This window comes from Dromiciops gliroides, chromosome 2 (genome assembly GCF_019393635.1).
Source record: "Dromiciops gliroides isolate mDroGli1 chromosome 2, mDroGli1.pri, whole genome shotgun sequence".
Taxonomy (NCBI): domain Eukaryota; kingdom Metazoa; phylum Chordata; class Mammalia; order Microbiotheria; family Microbiotheriidae; genus Dromiciops; species Dromiciops gliroides.
The window spans coordinates 162,857,332-162,884,655 of NC_057862.1; the positions used below are offsets into that span (position 1 = coordinate 162,857,332).

Consider the following 27,324-nt stretch of genomic DNA (forward strand, 5'->3'; position numbering starts at 1 on the left):
GCATCGGGATAGAAGATGGAATGACACGTATGACGGATAGCAAGTAGTCCATTTGGGGTGGAATATAGTATGCAGGAAGGGGAATAACCTATGATAAATCTGGGACTTTAAAAGTCAGAGTTGTATATACCTAGAGGTACCAGGGAGCCAGTGGAGCCTTTTGCATAAGGGAAGTGACATGATCAGAGCTACACTTGGGGATTATCACTTTGATAGCTTGATGAGTTGTCCCCTCCTGGCCAAGGCTAACCCCCTCCATTTGTCTTTTGATCCCTTCTTCTCATTGATCTCATTCCAGTAAGCATTTATTCCTCCATCTCTCCTCTCCCTACTCCTCTCCTTATCCTCCCCCTCCCTTCCAAAAAGTCTTCATATCTCATTGTTTCAGAGTTGAAAGGACCTTAAAGGTTGTGTAGTCCAGTCTCATTTTACAAATGAGGAAACTGACACCCAGAAAAGTTGAGTGAGTGACTTGTCCAGGTGCACAATCAGCAATTGGCAAAGCTGGGGATTTGAACCCAGGTCCTTTTGTGTTCTTTCTACTAGTGGTAGTCTAGGAAAGAAGTAATGAAGGTAGAGACTGTGTTAGTTGAGAGAAAGGACTGACTTAGGAAAGATGGGACAGGCAGCCTGGGATGAGGACAATGACTAGGGTCGGGATTTTGGTTCAAATCCTGCTTCTAACACTATCTGTGTGAACTTCATCTTCTTCTCCTCCATATATGTATGTACACTAAGGCTTTGTCTTGGCTCCTTTCTCTCTTCTTTCTATATAATCTCTTAACAATCTCATCTGTTTAGTTCACTTATAAACATATATATATAGCCCTAATTTTTTCCTTGAGCTCCAACTTACCATTTCCAACTACTTACCAGACATCTCCACATAAATTTCCTACCAGTATCTCAAACTCTGTATTCAAATTAAACTCATCATTTCTCTATATGCCTTCACTTCCTAATTTTTTTAGTACTCTGGATGGTACCCCTATACTGCCAGATATTTAAGGACAAATCCTCTTCCTCACTTTGGTACAGTTAATTGTCAAGACTTATTTAGTCTGTCTGTACAGTGTCTCTTTCTATGTCATCTCCTTTTTCACCTAATTTGGAATTGGAAATGACTTCAGGGACCATTTAGTCTAGTCCTCCCATTTAAAAAATTTATTTATTCATTCATTCATTTATTATTTTTTTAATTGGGGCAATTAGGGTTAAGTGACTTGCCCAGGGTCACACAGCTAGTAAGTGTCAAGTGTCTGAGGCCAGATTTGAACTCAGGTCCTCCTGAAACCAGGGCGGGTGCTTTATCCACTGCGCCACCTAGCTGCCCCCCTCCCATTTTATATTGAGGAAATATAACCTTTCAGAGGTAAAGTAGTTTCACAGGACACCTAGCTAATAAGACACCAGATTCTCTGTTTCCAAATCTAGTGCTTTCATTTGGGTACTACCTTCCTAATTTAGGACCTTATTTATGTCTTTCTGGGCTATTAGAACAGCCTGCCAACTATTCTTTTTCTTTCTAGTATATCTCATCTATTCACTCAATAGCTGCCAAAGTAATCTTCCTAATATATCAAGTCATTCTCTTGTTCTGAACCCAGTGGCTTCTCATTTATAGGATAAAATACCTTACCCTGGCATTTAACCACAGTCTGGCTCTAATTTACTTTTCTAGGTTTATTTTACTCCATCTCTCCCTTCCCCCCCAATTCTTTTTTTTTTTTTTTTTGGTGAGGCAGTTGGGGTTAAGTGACTTGCCCAGGGTCACACAGCTAGTAAGTGTTAAGTGTCGGAGGCCAGATTTGAACTCAGGTACTCCTGAATCCAGGGCCGGTGCCTTATCCACTGCGCCATCTAGCTGCCCCCCCCCCCCAATTCTTAAACTTTTAAAAGATGTCATGGATTTCTTTGGCAATTGAGTAAAGCCTGTGGACCCTTTTTCGGAATGTTTTTAAATGCAAAATACAATACATAGGATCACAAAGGAAACAAATTATATTGAAATGCAGTTATTCTATCATTATTTGGAGTCATAAAGGGAGTGGTTCTGTTATGTTTGGATAATCTTAAAAGAAAAATGGAAAGGGAGGGGGAAGAAAAATGAGGAGGGAGCAAAGAAAGGAAGGTTAGGGAAAGTTATCTCATAAGACATGGATTCAAACAAAAAGGCAGCTGACACTTGAACTACATTCTCATATGAAGTAGTCAAAGTTCACACAGTTGGGTACAGAAATATATTTTACTCAGGGAAATAGGAGAGAAATGGGAGAAAGGAGACAGGAATTAGAAAGAGGGTAGATTAAGGGAAGGGTTAGACCTAAGTAAGCAAATTCTTAAGGGTGCACAAATATATATATATAGCCCTTTTTTGCCATGGCAAAGAATTGGAATCTGAGGGCATGTCCATTCATTGAGCAATGAATGGTCAAACAAATTATGGTATGTAAATGTGTTGTAAGAAATGGTTTCAGAGAAACCTGGGAAGACATGAATGAACTGATGTATAGTGAAGTGAGTAGAACCAAGACAATCATTTATATGATGACAAAAATATTGTATAGACAAATATCTTTGAAATACTCATGAACTCTGATCAGTGTAATGACTAGCCACTCATGAAGAAACATGCTATCTACCTTCTGATAGACTCAGAGTTCAGAATGAAACATATATTAAGATATATATATGTACACATACATATACACATACATACATACAAACATACATATATGTGTGTGTCCACACACACACACACACACACACACACACATTAGAATGTCCAGTGTGGAAATTTGTTTGCTTGACTATTATACATGTTTGTAACAGGTTTTGTTTTTCTTTCATTCTCTTTGTGGGGTGTGGTGGTTAGGAGGGAAATGGCAAATTTTTGCTGAATAAAAAAATATTTAATTTAAAAATGTAGCCATAAAGATATTCTTAAAATAAGTTTATGGATCTCAGGTTGAGTTGATGCTCAATGGTCTAACAACTATCCCATCCTATGCCCTTTCCTTCACAATTCAAGACGGGCTTTTCCCCTTGCCTGGAATCTACTCCCTACCCATCTCCAAATGTTTTGAAGTCTTGGTCCTTCAAGTCCCAGCTCAGGTACCACATCCTCCATCCCAGCTGAATGTGATCTTTCACATTTTCTTCTTAAAAATGGTTTATAATTTATTATTTTCAAGTAACAAGTATGTTTTTAATATCTCTCTCATATGCCACAATGAGCAGATTTAAAAACAAACTATTCAATACATAGTATAACAAAACAAATTTTCATATCAGCCATGTTTGAAAATGTTTGTCTCAGGGGCAGCTAGTTGGCGCAGTGGATAGAGCACCGGCCCTAGAGTCAGGAGTACCTGAGTTCAAATCCAGCCTCAGACACTTAACACTTACTAGCTGTGTGACCCTGGGCAAGTCACTTAACCCCAATTGCCTCACTAAAAAAAAAAAAAAGGAAATATTTGTCTCTGTGCATTTTAAATTCATTGTCCCTATGTCAAGTTTTGGCTGGTGGATTTCTTCTTGATTCTTTTGAATTTATAGTTTATTGTTGTTCCCTCACAGTTTCTTAGAACATTTTGTCTGAATCTTGCTTGTACTATGATCACATTTTATTTTATATTATGCTTACTTGTTTATATCTTTTATAGGTAGGGGCTATGTTCTTTTTTTACATTTGTATTCTTGCATGTAGCAGTATTTAATTTTAACAATAGCTTATATTGATATATACTGAGGTCCTTAATAACATTGTGAGGTGAGTGCTTTTGTAACAAACCTTAAAAGAGTCCCAGAGTCTGCTCCTCTTCTTCTTAATTGTCTGACAGATCTTCTCAGTCCGTCTTTCCTTCAGGCTCATTATTCCTGTCTCCTCTTTCTAGATGAAGAATCAGGTTCAGAGACTTGCCCATCATTACAGAGCTAGTAAATGTCAGAATGGAGGCCAGAACCCATCTTCCATCTTCTAATACAGTGTTCTTTTCAATTAAATTTGATGAAGAAAGATCTTGAGAAACCTAGACTGAAAGCAATTATACTATATTAGTATATACCACTTATCCTTAAGCTTCATGGTCATTTTCCTAGCAGATAAAAAGACTAAGCAAATGAATTCATTTGGCTGATAAATTTTACTAGTATTTTGGGGGTAGGGAATGAACAGTTGGACTAGAAATACAAAACCAACAGGAAATAAATATGATATCTTTTAACATATGAGTAGAAACTGATCTTATTTTGATCTAATTTTCCTCTTATTTGACTGGTATATTCAGATAAGACCTACATGCTTGGCTTTTCTTTTTTAATTAGGTGATATCTCATGCTCACTTGATCAATTTACAGACCGACAAAACATTAATCTTCCAGAAAAAGATAACCTGTATTTGATAAGGCATTGGATTTTGTAAATATTGAGATTTAATGTATTTCGTTAGTATTTGTAGTTAGGTTATAAGTAGGGATAATGTTCAGTGGGCTATAGCGTCTAGCATACACTGATTTCTGGTTAATGGAAAGGATATTCTTCTCAGTTCCTGTTTTGTTGCTTATTAAGCCATTATTTGGAAAATTAAACCATTTCTGTTATGGATTTTGTTACTAAAATTTACATAATTTAAGTGTGCTATCCTTTTAAGTTTTGATATTTATGATTTGTAAGGAAATAAGCAGTAATAGAAATCTATTGGACGTTCCAGGAGATTTACTTGATAAATTATAGGAGAGCAGTATGTTTGAAGGAAGAGGTTCCTGCTACATTATATAAATGTCAGTTTAAATTAACATTGGTATATCCAAATAGTTTGATACTTGTAACCTTTGTTAACCTGTAAATTAAGGAAACAATCAATATAGTTTTCTGGGGTAAATCAAAAGAACCTTCTCCTTGAGAAACTAAACCAAAGGACAGACACACCTAAAGAGATAAACAGCACTGGATTGACACTGAGTTAGCTGCAGGACCACCACCCTTCATTCCAGTCTCTTCCACCCTTCAGGAAGATAAGATTAGGTGTGGCTGCTGCCTTTGTGGCTTGAGGGAGAGAGAGATGGTTTGAGAGATCTGAAGTCACCCCTCACCCAACTTCCCCCAACCATCACCAGTGGGGGATGGTCCTCCCCCAATAAGGGAACTTTCCACAGTCAGATGATTACCTCCATCAGTCCTCTATAAAAGTATCTGCCTGTCTCCTGCTCCTGGAGTCACACCTCTGTGCCATGCCTTCTCCCCATGAGAAGTCCAAGGATTTCTCTCTTGGTTTCCTTTCCCTAGCACCTAAATAAACTATTATTTTATTCTAGTTGGATTTGCATGCAAGAGGGTGTAATTAATTCTTTTTGTTGTTGTTTTTTTGTTTTTGCGGGTCAGTGGGGGTTAAGTGACTTGCCCAGGGTCACCCAGCTAGTAAATATCAAGTGTCTGAGGTTGGATTTGAACTCAGGACCTCCTGAATCCAGGGCTGGTGCTTTATCCACTGTGCCACCTAGCTGCCCCCGTAATTAATTCTTTAAAGAGGAATTCCTAAGGACCACTATCCCTATCCCTATCCCAACCCCCCACCCAATTTCCCCATAACAATATGGCCTGGAATCATATATTTAAAAGTTATTTAGTCCAGCCATCTTATAACTATTAGCTAAAATTTTTAGTGTTTGAAGGTTTACAAAGCAGTTTGCATATATTTTCTCATTCTTCACTACAATCCTATGAGGCAGGCGTTATTATTAATCCCTTCTCACAGATGAGTAGATTGAAAAGAAGCTAAATGCTTTCTTTGCCTAAGTCAGCAAGAATTGAGCCTGGCTTGGAATACTTAGACCACACTGTAAAAGCTTGCCCAAGAAGTTTCTTAAGAAAAATTAAGGTCTTTTTAATTTCTTGAAATGTTTTAGCTTGGCTTTCCCCCCTCCTAAACAGAAAGAAGAAATATAGCCTCATCTTGACTGAGTGACTTGATTTTATCCTGCTGAATATAAAGGTCCTGAAATTCCAGTTTAATGTTGGTGGGTTTATTTTTGTGTCTCTAGTCTGAAGAGATCAGACAGTGCAATTAATAAGAATAGGGTGTTATTTGTTTCTTATGTTTTTGAAATAAGGCTTTGCTTCCACTTTATCTGAAATATCAACAGTATGGATAAGTACAAGCTTTTGTGCCAAAGAACAGTTAGGTTATGGTGACATTTCAGCCCTTGGCTATTCCTAGTGACTCTTAATCATTTGACACCTCACTAAGACAATTGCAAAACAGATGTAAAGCAAAAATTATAGAGATTATACTTTATTAAATATGGAAAAGTTTGAGGTGTTTTGTGTTTTTACAGTGACCAAGTTTACATGACTAAGTGATAATTTTAAAGAGATTTCCATATGAAATATTGTCTCATATGCAAAATTAAATGAATTTTATTAAGAATGGCTACTGTTCTTTATCCTGTTCTATATATGGGTGTATAAACTTTTTAAAAAGAAAAGACACTTGATGATTCCTTGACTCCTCTGTACTGAGCATCGGGGGATTTCCAAAAAGTAAATAAAACACTATACCTACTCTCCGGATTTTAAGTTTAGTATATTGGGTTCATTTTGTCACTTAGTGTGAGTACATGTTCTTATAAATTGTTGTCTTTTAGATCAAGAAAACCAGAAAGGATCGCTCTATCTTCAGATATAGCAATTGTTGCTTCTATTTCTCAATTTGAAGGATGTTACACCATAGAAGAAAACAAACTCAGAATGCCGTTCTTTACTACCTCACTACCTCAAATATGTGTGGAGTAATTGTGTATTGACTCAACTCTCTTTAGCAAAAGAGAAAAAATATTGGCTTAAAAAAAGAGTTAATCTACTGAATATCATTGTTGCCATCTCACTTTCTCTGTTACTAAAATATGAATTGAAGCTTCCACCTCCAATTTTAAAAAGACAAATCGCCCAAGGTTCTAGTTTGCCTCAGGGCACTTCAGTTAATGCTATAACTAGAAGCCCTTTCCCATTCTACTTCTTGTAGGCAAAAGTTTTTTATACAACCATTCTCATGACATATATTTGTAAGCAAAAGTTCAGGGTAATAACATGATCCTGTGGACTCTTGTAAAACAAAAATTTCCAAAATAAGTAACATTATTTTCTTAATTTAAACTTCTCTTGAGGAAGTTGCCATTTAAAAAATGTAACTCTTTATTACTAGGATAAACTGCTTATTATTTTTTATGAGATGATACATTCATACCAGAATGCCGAAATTACCTATCTTCTCTTTGTACAAGATGATTTCATTGTTTCTATTACAATTACAGCTATGCTTGTCCTCTTTGGATCTCTTTTTAGAAATTAGGAAAGGACTAACTTATTAAAGTCATATATTGGGGTTTGAGAAAACTAACCATAAGGGAATGCTTAGGTGGAACAGGCTAGATGGACTGGGTTCTAAAGATTCATTCCAGCTCTTTATCTGTGATCTTATGATTACAAAAAAAAAAAAAAATCAGGTACATCGCTAATTTCTTTTGTGCACAGGGAACTTGATGATGACAATTATTGAGGTTTGTGGTTTACAAAACACTTTCCTCCTGACACTCAGCTCTCATGCAGTTTGCAACATGAGGCCTTTCCTGATGCTCCCACTGCTGTTGCTTTCTCTTCAAAATTATCTTGTATTTATATTGCATGTACATGCTGTTTCCTGTAGAATATAAGCTCCTTGAGGGTAGGGACTTATTTTGGTTTTTGTTTTTGTATTTCCAGTACTCAATAAATTCTTGTTGCTTGATCCGGCTAGATCATATACATATGGTATATAATTGTCAATCATAGAAGTACCTTATAAAGCTTTATGTAAGATGGTATTTATATTTAAGTGATATAAGGGATAATATTATCCATGAAATAATATCAGAAAAGGAGGTGGGCTAGTCATATAGTGAGAATGAAGGATAACACATGGCAAAACTGAGTGCTGTATCCATAAAATACTAAAAGACCCTTAGAATACTGACTAGATCCTCCTTGAAAAATAATGGGAGGATGTGGCTAGGAATTTAGTAGGAAGAGTTTTGGATGGGTTGGGGCTGATCTAGTGAATATACTCACATGTACTCTCATCCAGGATGAGATCCTGGATTCTTTGGATAATTATTATTACCTGTGTTATTATTAATAGTGACTAGCACTTACATAGTATTTTAAGCTTTGCAGAGCACTGTGACTATAAAAAGTTTGAGAGACATAGTTTCTGGGTAACCATTTTATTATGCTAGCAAGTAATTACTAAAAAGGAGGTTCATTTGGCCATCTCTCATAAACCAAAGACCCCTCATATACCCTTGGAAGAGTGGGTGTACCTGAGGGTAGATATCAACTCCAATTGGTTAACAAGTAAACTAGAGAATGAATATTATAACAAGAGCTGGGCTTATTCTAATAAGGGCATGGGGGATGTGACTCTGATCACTCTCAGTCTTGAACAAAGAGACTTATCTATACCCATACTACCCTGTCTAGGGGAATCTAGACAAAAAGGGGAATCCACTTCTATTCAGACCTCTCTGACTAAAACACACAACGGGAATCCACCAACTCACCTAAACTAGAATTTCTTTTCCTTCTGATCAGATTTAAATTTTCCATCTCATTATCAGCCCAGAACTTCAAAGGCTGCTTGAATATCCAACAGGGGCTAGTTTCTGAATGAGGACAAAGAAAAGGGGGAAAACCTTAGTGCTAATTCAATGATTGGTTATTAATATAAGAGAGAAATAATAATTTCTCTCAGCGTTTTACATATGTTAACTAATTTGATCCTTACAAAAGCCTATATAGGTGCTTTCATTTCCAGATGAAGAAACTAAGATACTGAGGTTAAGTGACCTGTCCATGGTTCCATTGCTAGTAAGCATCTGAGACAAGATTTGAAATCAGGTCATCCTGACTCCAAGGCCCAAACTGTATTTACTGAGTCATCTAGTATTGACTTATTAGTATTCAGTTCAATACATCTTGAAGAGCCTGTGCCATGCAATTAGGCTCCTAAGAGACAGAGCTGGGAGATATAAGTTGTTATGGGGCAAATAGATGGGAGTTTGGGATAGGGGTTCTTAGAAATTCTTCTTTAAAGAATTACACCCTCTTCTACACAAATTTAATTAGAATAAAATAATAGTTTATTTAGGTGCTAGGGAAAGGAAACCAAGAGAGAAATCCTTGGACTTCTTCTCATGGGGAGAAGGCATGGCACAGAGGCGTGGCTCTCTGAGATACCTGTCTCCCCTGAGCAGAAGACAGGCTGATACTTTAAAAAAAATTTTTTTTTGCAGGGCAGTGAGGGTTAAGTGACTTGCCCAGGGTCACACAGCTACTAAGTTTCAAGTGTCTGGTCCTCCTGAATCCAGGGCCAGAGCTTTAACCACTGTGCCACCTAGCTGCCCCCCAGGCAGATACTTTTATAGAGGACCAATGGTGGTCTGATGAGATGATCATCTAACTGTGGAAAGTTCTCTTGTTGGGGGAGGACCATCCCCCACTGGTGGTGGCTGGGGGAAGTTGGGTGAAGGGCGGCTTTTGATCTCTCAAGTCATCTCCCTCTCAAGCCACAAAGGCAGCAGTCTAAGTAAATTTAGGAAATTACATGATTTTTGATTTGGTGATTTGGTATACATGAGAAATTAAGTTCTAGTGCAGTGGAAAGATTCATGGATTCATTATTCACACAGCAAACCTGTTCTTTTAACTTCTTGGAGCGATCTCCAATCTTTTTGAATTTGTTTCTGTTTTATTGGATCTAAACTTAATGTACCTTTTACCACTGTTTTAAATGTCTTTCTGTTTCCGGTAGATTTACTTCTGTTTTAATGTTGGAGTTGTTTATATTCTAGTTTGCTTAAGAATAGGATTTGAACTTCTCCTTTTTCATTATTTTATTTGTGAAATGAATGTGAACTATTTCATTGTCTCTCTTAAGGTATTATTTGGTTATACTCTTAGCAAATGTCATGGATGTATCAATAGTTTACTTGGATTTAATTGTAATGATTTATTTTAACTTATTTTCAAGAGGGTATAGAGTTAGTTTTTGTTGTTACATAATCTGCTTCTGTTAGAAAATGTTTTCAGTAAGAGGGTATATAGTAATATTAAGTTTTAGAGAATGTTTCAATTTTTGTTTTTTATTATATGTTTTATGTGTAACAACTAGATAAAAATTATAAAATCTCTAAAAGATTCTGAATTTCCTTAGACATGTTTTTGAGAACTCTCATTGTTTGATTTGGTTATTGGCAAATCTATTTAAAGTTGTGTTAAGATCAGTTTTGTAGGAAACTTTCCATCTGATTATCAGTATTTGAAACACCTGAGAGACTTTACAACCACACCTGAAACTCTCCAGCTGATCATGAGCATCCACACCCAAAAGACAAAAGTCTTTTCACTTCACAGCTACACCCAGAGGACATCCCAAGAACCATTTGAAATAAGACTTTCAAAGACTTAAATGAACATTTTCCTGTTTTCCTTGTCCCCATTGCATGCACTATTTATAATGTCTGCTTGCTAAAGGGGAGTGCCCCCTTTAATTTTTCTTTGTTTATAATGTCCACTTACTAAAGGGGAGTGCCCCCTTTAGCTTCTGTCAATGCATCACTCTATAAAGTATTTCCTTGGTTGAAGGAAGATAGATAATAGAGTAAATATTGTAACGATTGGAATGATGCCACCTGCTGGAGACTTACTGTAGAAGAGTTCTGCCCATGAAGCGAAGGGCTTTGAGGGCAAGACCAGGAGTCTTTTCTTTGGCATCAGGAAGTGACGTTGGCTAGTGAGAGGAAGAAGGAAGGGACTAGCGCTCTGTCTTGCTCTCTTTCCTGAGGACGCTGGTGGAAAAGGGAGCTAGAAATGTGCTTTCCCTTTAATAGATAGGAATCTAGGCCTTTTTCTCTCTCTTTACCAAATTCTTATTCTCCTTAATAAATGCTTAAAAGTCTAACTCTTGCTAAAGCTTATAATTTATTGGCGACCACTCATCAGATATTTTAGACAGACTAGCTAGAATTTTAGCCCTTAACAATATCAAGGGGAGGGATTAAGATGAAGGGTAATACAGTTAACAATAGTAACTGAAAGAAATGATGAGCAGGATGCTATCAGAAGGATGTATGAAAAATGCAAACCATCAACAGAGATAGAACTAATGGTATCTGAATACAGATTGGAGTTAATTTTATTTGTTAGCTCCTCTTTCTAAAGGTATTTTGTCTATTTTCTTTCACAACCTGACTAATGAGAAGATGTTTTGCATAACTGTACATGTCTGACTTAATACTGAATTGCTGGATTTCATAGGGAGGGATGAGGAGGGAGAGAAGAAGAAAATTTATAACACGAAGTTTTAAAAAATCAATGTGAAAAGTAACGACGAGCAGGAGGAGTTCAGAGAAACCTGGAAGGATTTACATGAAGTGATGCTGACTGAGAGGAGCAGAACCAGGAGAACATTGTATACAGTAACAGCAACATTGTGTGATGGACAATGATGATAGACTTGGCTCTTTTTAGCAATGCAGTGGTCCAAAACAGTTTCATAGAACTTCATAATAGAAATTGTTCTCAACATCCAGAAAAAAGAACCGTGGTTTATGAATACAGATTGAACCATACTGTTTCTACTTTTGGGCTGTTTTTTTCTTCTTTTTTGAGGTTTTTCCCTTGTGCTCTGACTCTTCTGTCACAATATGACATGCAGAAATATGTTTAATGTGATTGTACATATATGACCTATATCATATTGCTTTCTGTCTTGGGGAGGAGGGAGGGAAGGGAGGGTGGGAGAAAAATTTGCAACTGAAAATCCTATGAAAACAAATGTTGAAAACTGTCCTTATATGTAACTGGAAAATAATAAAATACTGAACAAGAAAAAAATACACAATTAAAAAAATCCCACAAAATCTTTAAAGAAAAAAAAGTATTTCCTTGGTAAATTGATTACCATGACAAGTATAAATTAATTCTAGAAGTACTCAAATTCACATTTTTTTTTTTGCTGTCACCATTATCTTCAGTTGTTAAATCCATATGAGACTTGGATTAGGGAAATTTACCATTTGAAACATTAATTGCCTTTATTCTAAGTTATCAGATCTGAGCAGCCAAGGGTGCCAGTTATCCATGAGAGGACATACAAGAGCAGGCATTGAACTGTCACAGAAGGGGAGGGATGCACAAAGTCCAGGTACTGTACTGCTTTGGGAAAGACCAAGAGAATGGCCATTAGCAAGAGCTGAGCTTGGATTCTCTTGCTTTAATTCCCCCTCCCCATATTTCAATCCCATGCATCTGATTAAGCCTGACTTATTTTCCCCTCCACATATTTCACTGGCTTCCATGAGGCTTGGCAACTTTTGTTCTTTTATGGTAACCCCCATAATCATCCCAGGTGTCATGATAAACATGATGCTGAATTTGGCCATGGCATCTGTTACCAGTTGTATTAGATTCTTTAATTTCTCATAACGGCATGAGGATAATTAGGCAGATGATGCAAAAAGTGATGAAATAAAGATGAAAATTCTCTTCTTGCCTTGTATTAAAGAACGGTATATGAGTATAACTTTATGAACTCCTTAGCAGGTGGCTTGGGAAAGTTTTTATCAGAAACAGCTCAAGTTTGTTTCAAGAAAAGTAGAGGAAGGTAATGTAGACATTAAAATTAGCCTCAGGCCCAGCAGAGCTGCTCCTCCCCCTCCCGCCTCTGAGCTAGGCAAAGCAAGCTCTAGTGTCCCTCCCGTTTTTTTTTGTGTGTGTGTGCTATGCGCACGGGCTGCATGTGCCTTGCCACATCTGGGGCCGGGTTTTCATCCTCACAGCTTAGCCCAGCTCAGAGGGCTCCCCCCCCCCCAGCTGAAATGGAGGGGGAGGGGCAGCTCTGCCTGGGGAGCCTGAGGCTAATTTTAACACCTATAGTAACTCACAGAATGATTTGTTACACCTGATGAAAAGTCAGTTCTGTTTGTTTTATTATGCATTGTGGAGATAACATCTGTCTGTAGAGCATACAAACCTGGTTTATTTATTTGACATGCACTGTTTTGAAATTAACTGTTTAAATGTACTACCTTTTATGTAAATTCATTTGTGATCATTTTCTTATATAGGCATTTTGTAACCTAAGTTTTATGTGAGGATTATATCTTAAACAATTGAGTAAGAATTTTTCAAAAATTGTTGGTCAAATTGATATATATATATATATATATATATGTAATTTGGAAAGATTTAAGAGTTCTGCTTTCTGTGGTAAAGATAGAATTGGATAAAGCTGTAAACAATATGGGAGGGGCACTCATGTTATAATTTTATTGAGATTTTAATAGGAACTATAAGAAATGTATCTACTGGAGAAATGCCCTGGAGACAAGACATCTTCCAGACTGCCCCAAGGAAAGTGGTTCCAGAGATCAGATAACTATATGGGACACCTGAGATCCACAATGAAATTGCTAACTGAATGGACACTTGGGGAGGGGAGTGTCACTGAAATTACAAAGATGATGTTAGCAGAGAGAGGGGGAATGTGTGTCATGCTGGGTATCCAATCCTGTACCTTTATTCCAGATAATACTGCCCCTAATGGTTCAATAATTAGAACCTTGAAAAGCTTATATTCACAAATTTAGACCAAAGGGCAGAGGAAAAAAATAAAAAAGAACTGAGGGGAGCCCAATGGTCGAATATAAAGAGGAAGGATTGTGGGAAAAGTGGACTCCCCTCAAAGTTGATTGGAGCTGTCTGGAAAGACAATTATAGGTGATTTAATGATTTAATATCTGGGGAGTGGACTCAGGTTCAGCTGGGAGAGTTGATTAGAGTAGAAGCAGGGACTCAAATGCTAATATCCACAAATGGGGGTTAATTCAAATAGAGGACTTCTCAAGGAAGGTTCCCAGGAGAAGAAGAATCAATTTGTACTGACAAACGGGATGCTGTGTTTGATGCTAACCCTAGGGGAGGAGCCAATCACCATTAGGGATGGGAAGAGATAAAAGGCCTGTGAGCCTCCAGCTTGGGGTTTGCTCAGCTAGGGGGCAGCCTGTTCTTGCAAGAATTACAATAAATAAGCGCCTTTGACACTTCACCAACGTTGAGTTCCAGAAGTTTTTGGACTTTTATTTTCTCACATTAACTAACATTGAATCTGTTAATTATATAATTTTAATATTATTTAATTTTTTCCCAATTACACGTAAAGATAGTTTTAAACATTAATTCCTTTTTTTTTTTTTGGCGGGGCAATGGGGGTTAAGTGACTTGCCCAGGGTCACACAGCTAGTAAGTGTCAAGTATCTGAGTCTGGCTTTGAACTCAGGTCCTCCTGAATCTAGGGCCAGTGCTTTATCCACTGTGCCACCTAGCTGCCCCTAAACATTAATTTTTTTGTTTTGTTGTTGTTATTGTTTTTTTTTTTTTAAGTGAGGCAATTGGGGTTAAGTGACTTGCCCAGAGTCACACAGCTAGTAAGTGTTAAGTGTCTGAGGCCGGATTTGAACTCAGGTACTCCTGACTCCAGGGTTGGTGCTCTATCCACTGGGCCACCTAGCTGCCCCTAAACATTAATTTTTATAAGATTTTGAGTTAAAAAAGTTTCCTCCTCCTCACTCCTCCCCCTTCCTGAAGATAGCAAGCAATCTAATGTAGGTTATATGTGTGCAATCAGGTTAAACATATTTCCACATCAGTCATGTTGTGAAAGAAGAAACAGAACAAAGGGAAAAACCACAAAACAAAACAAAGTGAAAATAATATGCTTTGATCTGCATTCAGACTCCATAGTTCTTTCTCTGTATGTGGATAGCATTTTCCATCATGAGTGTTTTGGAAGTGTCTTGGATTATTGTATTACTGAAAAGAGCTAAGTCTATCATAGTTGATCATTGTATGCTGTTGCTGTTATAGTGTACAGTGGTCTTCTGATTCTGCCCACTTCACTCAGCATCAGTTCATGTAAGTCTTTCCAGGTTTTTCTAAAATCCGCCTGCCCATCATATCTTATAGCACAATAGTATTCTATCATATTCATTTATCATAACTTGTTCAGCCATTCCCCAATTGATGGGCATTCCTTCAATTTCCATTTTTTTGCCACCACAGAAATTTTCTTTGGGATACAGACTTACTAGTGATATTGGAGGATCAAAGGGCATGCATAGTTTGATTGCCCTTTGGGCATATTAACTACATTGTGATGATGTCTTTTGATCACTTGAAATCCTCTCCTAGTTGCTGACTTGACAGCTGGTTGGAAAAATGGAGAGCAAGAGTGGTGAATCAAGGATGACAAATAGGGTACAAGCCTAGGTGACTGAGAGGATGGTGTCTTTGACAGTAATAAGGAAGTTAATAAGAAGGGAGAGTTTAGGGGAAAGGATAATGAGTTCAGTTTTAACATGTTGCATTTAAGATGTCTATGAGACATGCAGTTTGAGATGTCTAGTTAGCATTTGGAGATGTGAGATTGGAGGTTAAGAAAGAGATTGGGGCTGGACAAAGAGATCTGGGAATCATCAGCATAGAAATGATAATTGAATCCATGGGAGCTGATAAAATAGTATGGAGGGAAAAGAAAAGAGGGCCCAGGACTGAGGCTTGGGTGAAACCCATGGTGAGTGGGCATGACTCGAATGAAAATCCATTAGAGGATACTGAAGAGTAGTTAGACAGGAAGGAAGAAAACCAGGTGAAAGCAGTATCAGGAAAATCTAAAGAGAGTATCGAGGAGAAGTTATGAAGAAATGACAATTTATGAGGAAAACTACACTGGAAAAATGTCAGCTTTTTAAAAAAGAAGCACATCTTTATGCATGGATTGTCCTCAAAACTAGGCTTCTGCTTGTCAACTTAATTTCAAAGCAGATATTTCAAATAACATATGACAACTTATGGTTTAAATATCTTACCCTTATAAAACTAGGTTTTAAGTGTCAAAGATAGGTTTTAAACTGTTTCCTGACAGTAAAGGCCTAGTCTATAGTCTGCTCTTTTCACTATAAACCCCTTTCTATATAGACTGCTTTACTACTTAATTACATCATCAACCTGTATACAGCAGAGAAAGAGCCCCTTTGTGGCTCTTCTGCAATGAAGAGAAATGTTAGGCAAGACTTTTGCTTATTATTTTTCATGATTCACTCCACAGATAATGTGTCCTTATTCCAAAACAGGATAGGCTAATCTGGAGAATTGTTAACAGACTATAGTTATTTATATGTAATACTTTGATTTTGGGAAAGTCTTTGAAAAGCATTTTATTTTTTGACTGTGGTTTAGATGAAATACTGTGGGTAGGCAATTTAAAGGTTGAAAATGTCAAGTGATGTTACTCATTGAATCACTTAATAGGATGTTAATATATATCATTTTCCTTTTGAATCTTCCTGGGGCCTCTGCTGACAACCCATTGTTTACTTTAGAACAGAATTTTAGCCATGTAGGAGAATAATGCTCCTATTCTTCTCCATCATACTTGTATTCTAGAAGATGAGGTTATGGAAACCTGTTCTTTTTCATAGTAAAATGTAGTTATTCAGGAATGATGAGGGTACCATCATATCAGGTAACAATTAACTAATCTATCTCTAATTTCTTGAGATTAGAATCATTACTTTGTATAGCAAAGCGCAAGCAAGGAAATGAGTGTATTTGTATGTGTTTGTTTTTAGTGATAGTAATTTCTATTTCCCTTTAATTCACTCATTTCCTACACATCGGTTTCTGAATTCATGTTTTTTTACATTAAAATAAGGTTTAGTTCAATGAGAAACATTTATAGGTAAATGTCATAGAATATCCTGTATATCTTGATTTCTATGGTACAGGGAAAAAGAATTTTTAAAAGATTCCTTTTATTTACAAAGTTAATTTAGAAAAAACTGTGTACTTATTCTTTTTTTTTTTTTTTTTTTTTGCGGGGCAATGGGGGTTAAGTGACTTGCCCAGGGTCACACAGCTAGTAAGTGTCAAGTGTCTGAGGCCGGATTTGAACTCAGGTACTCCTGAATCCAGGGTTGGTGCTCTATCCACTGCGCCACCTAGCTGCCCCTGTGTACTTAATTCTTGAAAAAAATGCTATTAAACTTTATAGTGGCAAAAGTAGGAAGTACTTTTTGTATTAAATATAACAAGCATACAAAATTTGACTCAATGGATAAAAGGGACCTTTGAGCAACAATTTAGTACATTCTTAGATCTAATGGAGTTCATTTTTCAGGTATGTGGTAGAAGAGCAGTCATCTAGTCTATATGTTTTAATACTTTTAAGGACTTCTGGATCTCTCACTTATCCACAAGACAGCTTTTTCCATTTTTGAAAAGCAGTTAAATGGACATTTGTTTTCCTCTAACTTCTACCCTTGGTACTAGCTCAGCCCTCAGGAAAACAAGACAGAATGAGATTTTATCCTTCTGTAATTTCCTAATTGCTCATTTCCTCAAACTCTTTAAGTCCCAGGACCCACTCCTTCCCTCTGTCACTCTACCTCAGCCATATATGTAGGGTTGGTCACACACTAGATCTTGACATTACTCACAAGTATTTCATATCCCATAATTAGAAACTGACATTCTCTTATGTAAGTGATCACAACCTCTTCTTATTCCACTTTTCCCTATGCCTCACCTCTTCCATGCTGATTTTTCGCCCTTATGAAGACCTCCAATCTTCTACCCTTTGGTGTGTTCTTAGGCCACTCTCTCCTCTTCCCCCCCCCCCCAGTTCTCCTTGTCAAGGGCAAACCCTTTGTGTGTGCCTTTGATCTTAACCCCTCCTGACTTCAGTAGAATACATCTTATGTCATTCTGCCTCTTTCAAATCTTCAGCCTCTTCCTATGAACTGGTTCCTTTCATTACTGCCTTAAAACATTCCCAAGTCTACCCCGTCCTTAAAAAAAAAAGATCCTACCATCCCCTCAAGCATTCATTTTTATCTTTCCTTTCTTGGCCATACTTCTTGAAAAACTTGTCCCCTCTCATTGGCTTCACTTCCTCCCTTCTTCCTTCTCAACTCTTTGCAGTCTGACTTTCCATCAAATCACTCAACTGGAAACTGCTCTTTCCAACCTTATCAGTGATACTTTAATTGCCAGATCTGATGGTCATTCCATAGTCCTAATCTTTCTCAGTTTCTCTGCTGCATTTGACATATTAACTTCTCTCTCCTCTTAGAGAGGAGGAGGACCAGTCTCTTCTTTTCTTTCTGGGTTTTCATGAAACTGTTATCTCCAGGTTCATCTCTTACCTCTCTGACTGCCCTTTTTTAGTTTCTTTTGCTGACTTATTTTCCACATCATATTCCCTAACTGTGACTGTTCCCAAGATTTTGGCCTGGGTTCTCTTCTCTCTTAGAAACCTCATCAAGTTCTATGGATTTAACCACTATGTTTATGCAGATGACCACCAGTCCTACATAGCCAGCCTCAGTTTTTTCCCCCAAGTGGTTTTTTGAAGCATCTTAAATTCAGAGTATTTGAAACTGAACTTGTTTTCTTTTCCTCTAAATACTCCTCTCTTCCAAACGTCCCAATTTTTGTTGAAGACATCTTTCCAACCTCCCAGGTTTGTAGTCTAGGCATTTATCTTGGCCTCCTTCCTCTTACCCCATATATCTAATGAATTTTTAAAATCTTGCTGTTTGTATCTTCATAACATCTCTCACCTCTAACCTTCTCTCAGTCACAAAGCATCTAATCACCTCTGTCCTAGATTATTGATAGCTTCCTCATTGGTCTTTCTGCCTTCAAGTCTGACCAATCCATTCCATTTTACGCACTGCTGTCAAAGTAGTTTTCCCTAATTACAGATGTGACCATATGTCTTCTCCTCATCCAGTTTCAGTAGCTTTCTTTTGCTTCTAGAATAAAATAAATAAAATATAATCTCTCTGGTTTATTTCCTAAAGCCCTATACAATCTGATTTCAAAACTATCTTTCCAGTTAATTGGATATCATTACCTTTTCCATGACTCTGTGATCCACTGGCCTGCTCTTTGTGCATCATTCATCACATTTCATCTCCCACCTCTGTGCCTTTGCACAGGATGTTCTCCATGCCTGGTATGCACTCCTTCCTTAGTGTGTACCTCATGGAATTCCTTTCTTTCTTTAAGATGCAGCTCAGACATCATCTTTTCTTGATTCCCCCAAATGCTAGTGTCCTCCCTCCCAAATTGCCTAATATCTATTTAACTATATTTAATGGACACCTTACCATTGTGCCTTGTGTGTCTCCTGCTTGATCTCCAGCCTCCAGGGGAAGAGGAAAAGCACCATTCCATTGGACCAATTTCCTGCCATTGAGATGAGAAGAAAAGGTGCCATTTCATTAGGTTTCTAGCCTGGCCTTAAGAGGATGGAGAATTATCACCACTTCTGCTCCAAGTTATTCCTCTCTTGCTTGACCTGCCCAAGATTCTGAATGGATTCTTCCCCATACCACCCCCAACCCCGAGAGATCATAATACTATTTATTGACTTTGAAAATCACTCCAAATTTTTTACTTATTGATGAACAGACTCTCTCCTGGTCATATTCTCCCCATACCAGTGATTATGAAACTTCCTAGGTAATCATCTGGGCCTCATTCACTTCCCCCCCCCCACTGTCTTATTCCTTATTCTCATTCCCCTAACACCCCTTCCCCTGACCCTAGGTCCTGACTAAAAGCTACCCTACCTCTGGAATGCCTGCTCTATGAGAAACAAACTTAATTTCATCTTAATTTTTTTTCCTATTCCTTTTGTCTTCTAGCTGTGACCACCAGGCTCTTTTTCTGGCTCTTAAGACCTTTTTCTTTTCCAATAATACAGGCCACCCTTTCCAACACAGGTTGCACTTTCATTCATTTCCCCCTCTTACCCCCTATTGGTTGAAATAAGAAGTTCCTTACCCCCTCCTCCCCCCCCCCCCCATTGCGGACATGTTGGTTAGTATATGAGAATGATCCCAACTGATATACCACTTTATGGTGTTAAAACTTTTTACTTTTGTCATATTCTTTTGGGAGACTTATAAATATAAATCTTTTTTCTTTTTTTTGAGCCAATTGAGGTTGTGAGCCCAGCATCACATAGCTATTAAGTGTCTGAGGTCAGATTTGAACTCAGGTTCTCCTGACTATAGGGCCAGTGCCCTATCCACTGTACCCTCAGCTGCCCTGAGATTTATAAATCTTAAATTGTCTTTATGCAGTTTTCTAGATTAATGTTTTCCTTTATATAGAAATCATGTTTTCTTTTAATTTATTGCTTTTTTTCTTTGAGAATGCCCTTCACTTCCTTCCTAAGCTGCTCTTTTCTCTTTTGTTTCTTTGGTGAGGTTTACCACCATGGATTTTTCTGTTATTATTTCTGCTGTGCAGCCTATCATTTCTACTTTTAAAATTCTTACTTCTCTCTTAAACCATTCAGGAAATCCTTCTGTGGTTCATGCTTTCTTGAGAACCCACTGCCACATTATTTGTTGATTTTATTTTCCTTTGCCTTATTTATTCATTCATATATATATATATATATATATATATATATATATGGATTTATTTAAATGATTTGGAAACCATCTTTTTTTTTCTGTTAACAATGTTAACTGCTGGTTCATTGGCCCAAGGTCTTTAACTGAGTTTTTTCTTCCTCCTAAGATTTTTGGCAATTTCATCTTTTTTCCCCTTATATTCTTCTATTGCTTACTTCTTGACTCTTTCCCCTTTAATAGCTCTTCCTCAAAGCTATCTCCGTCTTCTCTCAGGCTAAGGGCTTTACCTATTTTGTTCTCTATCTCAAGTGCCTTCTGGGGGGGACAGAACTGACCCCAGCTGGATGCCATATTCCTTTGTTTCAGGCCTAGTGGATCCCTGTACATGGTAGCATCCTGCCCCAGGTCCTTCTTCAGTTCACTTCTCTGGCTGAGTATTGTTATAGTACAGAACACTGCCATAGTGTAGTCCCATCCAGAGCAAGCTCTTCTGCCTTTTGGTTTTCCTTGTGGTGGTTGGTGGGGGAGGTTGTGCTGATTGAGAGTGTTAGGAAATAGGGATTAGCCTCTTTTATTAGCCATCAGTTCTTGGTATTTTAGACTATGGAGACAGCTAAAATTGTTTTATCTCTTGTACATAATTTTTATTTTAGAAAAGTTTGAGAGGTACTAAACACTGGAGAAAATTTCTAATCTTTCTGCTTGTTGGTCATGTGACCCCAAAGTCCAGCATATTAGTAGATAGATGCCCTGTGATGACACTTCCGCTAAGTATTATAAGGGATTTTTTTTTTTAAAAGGAGGTAGTTCAAAACCCTTGCCTAGAGTCTCCATTTTGAGATAAATTAAGGCTTTATAAAAAGTCTTTTCTGATTCTCCTTCCTTTGGTTGTTAGAGCTTTTATTAACTGCTTACTGTGTGCCAGTTCTCCAAAGCTCTAGTGGGGGGGGGGGAGGGTAGGAGAGTGAAAAATGATGGACAGTTGCTTCCAATAAGTTACTTAACCCATCAGAACCTCAGTTTTCCCTTCTGTTAAATGAGCCAGGCAAGGTGGGTGTGGACTCAAATATTATCTCTGAGGTTCCTTCCAGTTCTAAACCCATGGTCTTTTAAATGTTCTTTTTATTGAAAGTAGTGACTATAAGGAATGTCTTAAGATTTATATATAAAGCATAAACATTAAAGGGCCACATAAATGTTTGTTCTTATTAGAAACTTTTAATTTTTCTTGTATTATCTAGACATATTTTATATGACTTTCTTGTATCCAGAACTGCTTGTGTGGTATACTATTTCCACCACTTGGCATTTCTCTCTTACATGGTTTGAATGTTATACCATTTTATCTGGGGTTAAAAACAAATTGTCTCCTTAAAACAGCTGTCTGTGTGTGTGTATACACACACACACACACACACACATATGGATATGTGCATATAAACACATATATACATACACATACATATATATCTCCTGATTGTAGAGGTTAAAAGAATAGTAAAGATAGTGAAAAAGACTTGAGTTCCCTAATCTATATGTCCACTTCTAAGATTTTTATTTTATTAAAGTGTCGTAGTTACAAGGACTCTCAGAGGTTATCTAGTCCATTCCCCACATTTTATAAGGCTGAAGGAACTAATAAATAAATAAATGTGTGTGCACGTGTGCGCACGCACACACACACACACATATTTGTGTTTCCCATGTGCCAGGTCCTGGGTATACAAAGACAAAATATGAACTGGTCTTTGCTCTCAAGAAGTTTACATTTTGGCTGGAGAAACTATGTCTATTTATTACTACATATAAAATAAATATTGTCATCATCAATGAAGCATTGATTAAGCCAGACACTGTGCTAAAGTGCTAAATATACAAAAAATGATAAAAACGCTGTCCTGGACTTCAAGAAGCTCACATTCTAATGGGGCAACAACATATAAACTACTATGTATGTGTAAGTTGCAAACAATATAAATGGGAGATAACCACAGAGGTAAGACAGTAGTAAGAATGACTGGAAAAGGCCTTTTGTAGAAGCTGGGATTTGACCTGAGTTTTGAAGAAAGCCAGGGAAGCCAGGAGGTAGAGGTGAACAGGGAAAGCATTCCATGCATGCTGACCAGCCAGTGAAAAAGCATGGAATCAGAGATGGAGGAGGTTCATGTCAGAAGGGACAGCAAAATAGCCAGTGTGGCTGGCTCTTTCATCATAAAATATGTAGAGTGGAGTAAAGTGTAAAAAGACTCATTGTGAACAGCCTTAAAAGCCAAATAAGATTTTATGTTTGGTCCTGGAGATAATGTGGAACTATTGGAATTTATTGAGGAGGATGACAGATCTTTGTTTTAGGAAATCACTTTGGCAACTAAGTGGAGGATAGACTGGAGTGGGAAAAGATGAGTCAGAGAGATTGACAAGAATGAGTGGAGTGATCAGAGCCCAAGATGGCGGACTTATGAGCTTATTTAACATGCGAAGCTAGAAATGACAAATTGGATATATGTGGTTAGAGTGAGAAGAGTCAAGGATGACAATGAAATTGTTAGCCTGGGTATAGGCAGTGGAGAAGAGGGGAGGATTTTTTGGGGAAAAGATTATAATGAGTTCTGTTCTTGACATGGTGCATTTGAGACGTTAGTGGTTTGGTTCATCCATTAGACAATGCCCATTTAGCAGCTGGTGAAGCCATTTGGGTGGTGGTATGGGGGTGATCAGAAGAACTTCATGTAGAAGTTGGTAGCTGAGCTGAGTTTTGAAGGAAACAATGGATTACAAGAGGTACAGAGTCGATGAGGGAGTATATCAAAGTTATAGGGAAATTTTAAAAAGGTATAGGGAATAGTGCAAAGGCATGAAGATAGGGAGGGGGAGGGGTGTTGAGTTCGAGAAACAAAGGCCAATCTAGCTGGACCATAGAAGGGATGGGTGAGTATAATGAGTGGGTATAATGAGGATGTTGGTTTTTTTTCAGTCAACAAGTATTTATTAAGTACCTACTTTATGCCAGGCACTGTGCTAAGATTTTTTTTTTACAGTCTCTATTTTATTTAAAAATTTTTTTTAATGTAATAAACATTTTTATTTATAGTTTGGGGTTCCAATTTTTGTCCTTCCTTCCCTCCCCTCCCCTCCCCCCTCCCTGAGGTGGAAAGCAATCAGGTATGAGTTATACATGTATGATTATGCAAATCATTACCATATTTGTCATTTTGTACAAGAAAATTTGATTAAAAGAAACAAAATGAAAGAAAGTGAAACATTGCATGCTTCAGTCTCTTCCATCAACATCAGTTCTTTTTTGGAGGTGTGTTTCATCAGTGGTCCTTTGGGATTGTCTTGGATCATTGTATTGTTGAGAAAAGTCAAGTCATTCAAAGTTCTTCATCAAACAGTATTGCTATCTCTGTGCACAGTGTTCTCTTGATTCTGCTCACTTCACTACACATCAGTTCATAGATGTCTTTCCAGGCTGTTGACTTAATCCTGTTTGTCATTTCTTATAGCACAATAATATTCCATCACCATCATATAATGAGATTGGTTTTTAAGAATTTAAAGGCAAAATAGAAGAGCTTATATTAGATCTTAAATAATAATAGGAAGCCATTTGAACTTATTGAAGAAAGTGACATGATCAAACTATACTTAAGGAAAATCCTTTTAGCAGCTGTGTGGAATACGGAGAAATTTGCTACAGGGAAATTAATTAGGCTGTTTCAGTACTCTAGGGAGAGGTAATATGATGAAGACACAAACTAAGGATAGCTGTGTGCAGAGGGAATAGATATGGGAGATATGGTGAGAGAAATAAGATTTGACAAATGATTGAATTCTATGAGATAAGTGAGAAAGAGGAGTTGAGAATGACACCAAAGTTGTGAAGCTGGATGACTGTTGGTGTCCGGAAGAATGGTGGAATACTTCACAGTAATAGGGAAGTTTAGAACTGGGGTGGATTTGGGGGGAAAGATAATGAATTTTTTTTTTGACATGTAGTGTTTGAGAGGCCTATAGGACATCAGTTTGGAATATCCAATAGGCAGTTTCTGAGCAGGACTGGAACTGAGAAGAGACTCAGGCTGGCCCTATAAATATGGAGGTCATCTGCTTGGAGATGATAATTAAATTCCTAGGAGCTGAGAAGGTCACTAAATGAGTGAGAGAGTATAGGGAAAGAAGAGTGCCCAGCACAGATCCTTGGACTACAACCACATTTAGGGGGGTGTGGTATGTTTGATGAGCCAGCAGAGACTGACAAGTAGTTATCAGACAAGAGTAGTATCACCAAAACCCAGTGAGGAAAGAGGCTTGTCAACAGTGTTAAATGCTGCAGAGAGCCTCTGTAGGATGAAAATTGAGAAAAGGGCATGAGATCATGTAAGAGTGTTGGAAGCTTGCCTTGTAAGCTTGCCTTCTCAGTGTGGGGGTGAGAGTGAGAGAATCTGGAACTCAAAATTTAAAAAGAAAAGAATGCCAAAAATAAATAAATAAAATTTAAAGAGTGTTGGGAGCTTTAAAATATTATATTAGACAATTGTGAGTTTTTGATGATATCCAACAAGCTGTGGAAATCTGTGATTTGATGGCACAGAATACTGGACTTATCATAGACATCCTCTCCAAGCTAAATATTCAAATTAAACAAAAATGAAAGGCCCAAGGCAAAATGATCACCAGAAGACTTAATGTCAACAGAGTAGAGCACTTTTCTGAGAGGGAAGAGTTTGTTGCTGACTTGGAGGGAAAGTTGAGTGAACACATGGTTGACAATAGTGGAGTAGAAAAGGAGTGGGCAGCTTCCAGAGATTTGCTTATTTGCATTGGAACACACACACATCAAGACTGGTTTGATGAAAATGATGGAGAAATTCAGAAGCTACTAAACAAAAACCAAGAACTCCACAGGGTTTACCAGCAGGAGAGTTCATTCATCCCTAAGAAGGCAACATTTAACTCCATTGAAAATAAAGTATAAGCTAAACTTAGATGCAGGATTCTTGGCTCAGTTAGAAGGCAGACGAAATTCAGTTTTATGCTAATAGTAACAAATCAAAGCACTTTTAAGGCTGTTTATGGGCCAAAGGCATATGGTGTGTTTCAGCTACTCAGTGCTGATGGAGTCTCGTTGATGAGTGAGTGATTGCACATACAAAAGCTGACTGAATTTTTCAGCTTATATGGCAAGAAGAGGTTATCCACCAGGAAGGAGTTCAAGAATGCCTCCATTGTCCATTTCTATAAAGGTAAAGGAACTAGATTGTCCTGGGACAATCACAGGGGGATCTCTCTCTTAATCATTGCTGGAAAGATTCTTGCTAGAGTCTTCCTTAATAGACTGATCCTTTACCTAGAAGATGGCCATCTACCTGAGAGCCAGTGTGGCCTCAGAAAGGGCTGAGGAATGGTCGATTTGGTGTTTGTTGCTTGACAACTCCAGGAAAAATGCCAGGAGAAGAACAGAGGTCTGTACACAGTATTTGTAGACCTGACCGAGGCTTTTGATACTGTCAGTCATGAGAGCTTATGGAAAACATGTCAGAATTTGGTTGCCCAGAGAAGTTCATCAGTATCGTATGTCGATTTCACAACAGTGTGCTTGCCTGGGCTCTGGATAATGGACAATGCTCCAGTGCTTTCCTAGTCACCAATGGAGTGAAACAAGGCAGTGTGCTTGCTCCCATGCTTTTTAGCATGTTTTCAGCCATGTTGTCAAATGCTTTCAATGAGGATGAACATGGCACCAAGGTCAGCTACCACACTGATGCTACTAAATTCTTCAACTTGAAAAAGCTACTAGCCAAGACTAAAGGAGAGAGAGTGTTCGTGCATGATTTTTTTGTTTGCAGATGACTGTGTACTCAATACAGACTCTGAAGCTGAGATGCAACAAAGTGTATGGATTGATTCTCTGCTGCTTGTGCTAACTTTGGCCTAACAACACCAAGAAAACATAGGTCCTCTGTCAGCCAGCACTATGCCATCCATATGTGGAACCATCAGTTTACAGCAAATTGAGAAATTTTGAATACTTACCATGGCAGTATACATTGCAGGGATGTACACATTGATAATGAGGTTGATGCACCCATTGCCAGAGCTAGCTCAGCATTTGGGAGGCTCCAAAGGAAAGTGTAGGAGAGAAGAGGTATTAGACTGACTACCAAACTGAAGGTCTACAGAGCTGTTGTGCTGACCTTATTGTTGTAGGCCTGTGAAACCTGGACAGTATACCAGCACCATGTCAGGAAATTGAATTGCTTCCATTCGAATTGTCTTAGGAAGATTCTGAAGATCACCTGACAGAATAAGGTCCTTTCTTGAGTGAAACAGCCAAGCATTCAAACTCTGTTGCAGAGAACGCAACTCCAATGGGCTTGCCACATTGTTCAAATGCCAAACTTACTCTTGCCTAAAAGACTATTTTATGGAGAACTCAGAGAATGGTGGTCAGAAAAGTAATATAAAAATTGTGAGAAAATAAAATGGAGTTTTGGAATTCCCCACAGGCCCTGCTCAAGGGGATAATATTGAGATTGATTGGATTGACTTTGCTGATTAACTCACTTGAAGTTGACTTGGTTGAAACCACACCTACCTGAGGGCCTGGCCCTCAGAGGGTGTGTTCTCTGAGCTCTGACCTCTGGGCAAAGTTCTGCTCATGGACTGCCCTCAAATCCAGTGAACCAATGGATTTGGGAGATGCTGGCCGATTAGCTTGGAGCAATGTGTAGGGACCACCTCTCTTCCTGACCTACAGGAAGTTTCTGCTCCCAGTTATAGGGACTTCCTTTTTGG

At 37.9% G+C, this 27,324-nt stretch overlaps 1 protein-coding gene across 5 annotated transcripts in view; it reads left to right on the top strand.

Annotated features, from left to right (window-relative positions):
• Positions 1–27,324, top strand: part of CCPG1 (cell cycle progression 1) — a 73,071-nt gene that overhangs the window by 5,896 nt on the left and 39,851 nt on the right. Inside the window, exon 2 of one of the 5 annotated variants that reach the window (XM_043981936.1) lies at positions 3,026–3,114. The exons of the other annotated variants lie outside the window; for them this stretch is intronic. The gene's annotated coding sequence lies outside the window, so the exon portion shown is untranslated. The remainder of the gene's footprint in view (positions 1–3,025; positions 3,115–27,324) is intronic. 5 annotated transcript variants of the gene reach the window in all.